We start from the raw sequence: 6,310 nt of genomic DNA on the forward strand, positions 1-6,310 counted from the left end.
TATATATATATAGTAATGATAATAATAATCCATGGATGGAATTTATAAAGATGGCATAATAAAATAGAAGCTTTATATGCATATTCAAAAGTGTTTCCTGTAAATGAACTTAAAGGAAATATACACACACACACACACACACACACACACACATATATATATATATATATATATATATATATACATACAGAGAGAGAGATTTGGAAACAACTTGCTTGTGCAAGTGTAGTCAACTGAAAACTCCATATCCTTGGATGTCAGTCAGTTTCAGAGGTCGTCAGGAGAGAATGCAAACTGTATACAATTTATATAAGGACAGTTAAAAACCTGTACATTTCTACTCACTCGGTATCCGGCTAACTATGCAACCTTTTTGTGGTGACTGCATGAAACATAGGCAGAGTATAAGTACCATAGCAGGTAGGATGGACAAACTGAAAGATGGAGATATACTGCTAATTATATTAGTAGATATGTGTTACATATCATTCAGTGTCAAAGTCTTTCTTCATAAATCTACATTTCAGTCACTGACACTATTTCACTCTATATTTAGTAGAATATCAGTACCCACGTCATAGACATATGATGAAGCAATGTTGATAACGAGTGTAAAATATAACCGTCTAGGTGTTTTTAATGACTATCTTGATCTAATTGCGTGGAGGTGCAATGGCCCAGTGGTTAGGGCAGCGGGATCGCGGTTTCGTTGTGAGTGTTTATTGAGCGAAAACACCTAAAGCTCCACGAGGTTCCGGCAGGGGATGGCGGCGAACCCTACTGTACTCTTCCACCACAACTTTCTCTCACTCTTACTTCCTGTTTCTGTTGTGCCTGTAATTCAAAGGGTCAGCCTTGTCACACTGTGTCATGCTGAATATCCCCGAGAACTACGTTAAGGGTACACGTGTCTGTGGAGTGCTCAGCCACTTGCACGTTAATTTCATGAGCAAGCTGTCCTGTTGATCGGATCAACTGGAACCCTCGATGTCGTAAGCAACGGAGTGCCAACAACAACAACAATCTAATTGCATATATTCTTTTACTGGTTTCAGTCACTGAACCCCAGCCAAACTGTAGCACCATTCTTTAAAGTTTCAGAATAGCATATTGAATCTAGCATTTATTTCAGTTCAGTACTTATCTACCTCAATTTATTGATGTCCTAAGCTAGCTTTGATATATATAGGGATGCAACTTAACACACCATTTTTACACTGGTAAACAAACGCATATGTATATGATGTGTATGCATAGACCTTCCCAATAGTCCGTTTACCAATATGATGTGGAGTGTGATAAAATCTGAAACTACATGGCTGTAAACTGAACCTCATCACTACATCACTGATTTCAAATTTTGGCACAAGACCAGAAAGTTCAGGGGAGGGAATAAGTTGATTACATCAACCCCAGTTCTCAACTGGTACTCTTTTGGTAAAATATGAATGCTCTATGGAATTTTATCTACCTCACATATTCTATATCATTTCTGTACAGAATATACAAGACACAGGCATGACAGTGTGGTAAGAAGTTTGCTTTTGAACCACACTATTTTATACACTATAATTTCTATCAGGCCATTTAGTGTCAACACTCATTATTTACCTTCACCATTTGAGTGAAGACCTGTTGAGGCAAGTGAAATCGAAATCGAGTTAAATTTGACGACTGGCACCCATGCCAACGTCGTCTCCCTCATTGGACACGAAACTCAGCTTGCGAAGACTTATTGGGGCAAGCGAAAGCGAAATTGTGTGGCATCTGTGCCCGCGGTATGTGTAAGGACTTTCGAGCGAGATCGTTGCCAGTGCCCCTGGACTGGCTCTTGTGCAGGTGGCACGTAAAATACACCATTTCGAGCGTGGCCGTTGCCAGTACCGCCTGACTGGCCTTCGTGCCGGTGGCACGTAAAAGCACCCACTACACTCTCTGAGTGGTTGTCGTTAGGAAGGGCATCCAGCTGTAGAAACTCTGCCAAATCAGATTGGAGCCTGGTGTAGCCATCTGGTTCATCAGTCCTCAGTCAAATCGTCCAACCCATGCTAGCATGGAAAGCGGAAGTTAAACGACGATGATGATGATGATGACCATTTATCCATCTTTTGCAATACATAACACTGTCACCCTTAACCTCTCTAGTGCTGGTGTCATGGTGAAATGCATCTACTACACTTTGTAAAACGGTTGGATTTAGGAAGGGCTTCCAATAGGAGAAACCATGTCGAAATGAAATTCATGGGTGAGATGTTGCTCATCAACCCATCTAAGAGCACGGCAACAATTTGTCTAATGCATGCAAACATAGAATGGACATGCAAGATGATGATGAAGATGAACATGGTGATGAAGATAAATAGAATGACGATGAGGAGGAGGATGATCCCTATGGATGAGACATGTCTGATGACAAAAAGAAAAGAACAAAAATATCTGTATTCATGATAAATGAAAATAGTCTGAATCACAAAAGATGTTTTAATTTAACTTTCTTTTTCATCGTGAGTGTATATATGTAACATACATGTACACACACACTTAGCAGGAGTTAAATTGCACAAAGATTCGGTCTTGAAGGACCTATTCTGGTACTGTCGTTTCATCAGTAAAACAATCCAAACAAAGGATTTAATGCCAGTTTAGACAGAAGACAGAAACCACTCATATATTTTGAAGATGCTCCAGGATTGCTGGTGGGTGGGGGAGTGTAAAACTAAAAAGCGAAAACATTACCTGTTGGTTATATTCACTATCAGAAATTCTGAGAATAACAGTTTGTTTGGTATGTTCGTAGCCCTTTTGTTACCGTATTTCTGTTGAAACAGCTTCTGTTTCAATTAATTTTTAAAATAATAACTTTGTCAGTCTAAAGCTGGTGTTTCACAGATAAATTAACATGAAATTTTGATGAGAGGTTCTAAATGAGTTCAGGTTAAAACAGGAAGTATTTTTCATAGAACCAGGCCTCAGTCAAAAGGGTTAATTCTAGCTTAGCTAAAAGAGGACAGGAAATCTATACTTTTTTAGAAGGGCTTTCAGGACTATTGGAAGACAAGGAAGTAAAAAAAAAAAAATTCATTATGGGATTATATTCACTATCAGAAAGTTCAAAGATTAGTTAGGGATGTTCTTAAATGACTGAAATGACTCTTCCTCCACAAATCAAATCACTTGTAAAACAAGTAACTAGCCCAGAAAAGTATATATAATTAACCCATAAACTGCGATAGGCAACCTCAGTGGCCAACGCGACAGTGCAACAAGCCACGTGCGTGGCCACAGAAATAAGGCATGATCTGACCTAATTTTGATGATGTATAATGTATGAACACGATACCCTTTCACCCCAGAAACAGTGTAGCCAATCAGAGAAGGTGCTAAGAAACACTGAGTATTTTTTTCGTGTGATAGATTGATGTTGACCTTTACCGAAAATAGGCTCAGCAGTTTGTGTTACATACAGCAAAATCCCAGCAGTTTATGGGTTAAATACATATATGATACAATTGTTATATTTCAGTAATTTGAAGGCAGACTCGTTATTGCATCAGACAAATTGCTTTGCAGTAATTAGTTCCAGCACTCAAAGTTCTGAATTCAAATTTCTGCTGAAGTCAACTTTGTCTTTCATCCCTTAAAGCTCAATAAAATTTTATATCAGTCAAAGTATTGGGATACACAAACCCAACAGTTCTTTCCTCAGCATATATTTCTGCTCCTGTGTCTCTGCTACAATAATTTATAGGTTACAACCTTTATTAGTTCTGATATTGCCCTAACTCCATCAAGGATTGAACAAGACTAAAATGTGTTCAAAATAACAATCTTTTTGGTATAAATCCCTCATAAGAAAACTCTAACCCATAGGACTTTCTGAGTAACATGCCCAACAGAAAATTACCTTGAATATTTTTTCTAGTAATGCAGCTTGTCTGATGATGAGCCATGTCTTATATGACCTTCTCCTTGAAAAGGATTGCCTATATTATTTACATTTGATGGATATTTGTCCTCATCTTGTTTGTTGTTAACACATTTCGGCTGATATACCCTCCGGCCTTCATCATGTGTCTTGGGGAAATTTCGAACCTGGGTTCTCATTCCTAAGGCATTTTTCAATGTTGTTGTTATAATCATTATTATTATTATTATTATTATTATTATTATTATTATTATTCGGGTCACTGCTTGGAAACCCTGTGGGATGAAGCTAAAATAATAGAGAGAGAACACCACTGGAAACTAGGAAAACTAAAAGAAGCAGCACATATGCTAAGACACAACAACCTCCTAAGTAGACCGAGTGCAGATATGAGTAACATATGGGAACCGGTATTAAGGAAGGATAGGAAAATATTAGATTTATAGGCCCTAAAATTCACTCCATAATTGCCCATGGGCATATGGCATAGTGGTTAAGAGTGTAGGCTACTAGCCCCAAGATTCCGAGTTCGATTCCAAGCAGTGACCTGAATAATAATAATAATATTGAAAAATACCTTAAGAATGAGAACCCAGGTTCGAAATTTCCCCAAGACACCTGAAGAGGGCTGGAGGATATATCAACCGAAACGTTGTGTTAACAACAAACAAGATGAGAACAAATATTCATCAAATGTAAATAATGTACATAATTCCTCATCTCTTAAATATAGAACTGTAAGATGGCCTATGCCTGCTATAAACAAACCATGCTTCACAAGTGCTGCTTTGCTTGCTTTATGCTCTAGCTTGATGGGGCTGGGGTCATCCCAAATTCATGGTCCCATCATGTGTAGTACCAGCCAGATCCATCAGTGCTCTCCATCGCTGGCAGTCCCATGCCAGTTCCTCTGCATCCTGGAAGGTACTATTATAAACTCATCTATCAGTGACAATTAAATTTTTAAGGTGGTAAGCTGGCAGAACTATTAGCATACCAGGCAAAATGCTTAGTGGCATTTCGTCCATCTTTAGCTCAAATTCCGGAGGTCAACTCTGTCTTTCATCTTTTTAGGATCAATAAAATAAGTACCAGTTGAGCAGTACCAGTGGTTCTCAGTCAGGATCCATATGGCTCTTGGGGTTCCATATTGGATTTTGTTGTTAATATCAATGTGCAATAAACTGGTTATATCACTACAATACACAAAATATTTAAACATTTTTAATTCAATTCCTAATAATATTTAATCAAAAAATATAATAGGAGTTACTAGATATTGAACAGCTAAGACGATCCTCCACTCCCCGAGTAAAATAGGAATCAAAGGAATTCATAGGCAAAAATGGCTGAGAACCCATTTTTCGCTGAGAACCCATTAATGGCTTTATGCCTATAGTACAAAGGGTTATAATACATTCAATTATTTTAAATCAAGGTTTAAATTTATATACCTTTATATTGTTGTTTAGATCAACTTTACTGTGACTTGAAATCTTGCCTATCAATTTGTTCAACAAGCCAATACGTAACAAGGCAAAATCTGAATGTTCCATTCTCCGTGGTATTCACAGTAAATTTTATTCTACTCACAGCATAAAAATCACCCTATTTGTAAATGTTTCATTGTAATTCATAAAATTGTTTTTCAAAATATAATAAACTTATTTCAACATCTATATTATTGTCTATATATATAAAATGTTTATGAAGAAAAAAGGTGAATCCCATAAAGAAATAATCTCTACTTAAGTGCTAGCAACCACCTGTGTCTAAATAAACACAAACATATACTGTTATACAACATCAGGCAGGATTTCTTTTGTGTACAATACACATGTAGTGAAGCAAATATGCGTACACGTCAAAACAGGAACCTATGCAAGTATTCCTGCATATATGCATCAAACAGATTGCAGCAATCTCGTGTTACAGCACCGACATCAGCCTGCTATTAACAGCTGTTTAATTTTGCAGCTGCAACCATTGCGAGGAAATAATCAGCCAAACAGACACATGTGCAGTTTATATACATATGTGTAACAGTAAGTACACAATTGTATATAGTTGGGTCTGTGAAAACATGTATGTGTATATAGATAGACAGATAGACAGACGTATATATATATATATATATATATAAATAATATATACATACAAATATACATATATAAATATACATATAAAAATATACATGTAATATATATATATATATATATATATATATAAATACAAATAAATGTAAATATTCACATATAAGTATACATATATACATATAAATATACATATATAAATATGTACATAAATATACATATAAATATATACAAATATATATAATATACATATAAATATATATATAAATATATAAATATACATATAAATATA

At 36.0% G+C, this 6,310-nt stretch overlaps 1 protein-coding gene across 5 annotated transcripts in view; it reads right to left on the reverse strand.

Annotated features, from left to right (window-relative positions):
- LOC106878555 (TLC domain-containing protein 4-B) overlaps positions 1 to 6,310 on the reverse strand; it is a 78,029-nt gene that overhangs the window by 42,186 nt on the left and 29,533 nt on the right. For 2 of the 5 annotated variants that reach the window (XM_052970249.1, XM_052970251.1), the window contains exon 1: positions 5,380 to 5,746. The exons of the other annotated variants lie outside the window; for them this stretch is intronic. The gene's annotated coding sequence lies outside the window, so the exon portion shown is untranslated. Of the gene's footprint in view, positions 1 to 5,379; positions 5,747 to 6,310 lie in introns of those variants that run through there. 5 annotated transcript variants of the gene reach the window in all.

The sequence above is a fragment of the Octopus bimaculoides genome, chromosome 8 (genome assembly GCF_001194135.2).
Source record: "Octopus bimaculoides isolate UCB-OBI-ISO-001 chromosome 8, ASM119413v2, whole genome shotgun sequence".
NCBI classification, from domain to species: domain Eukaryota; kingdom Metazoa; phylum Mollusca; class Cephalopoda; order Octopoda; family Octopodidae; genus Octopus; species Octopus bimaculoides.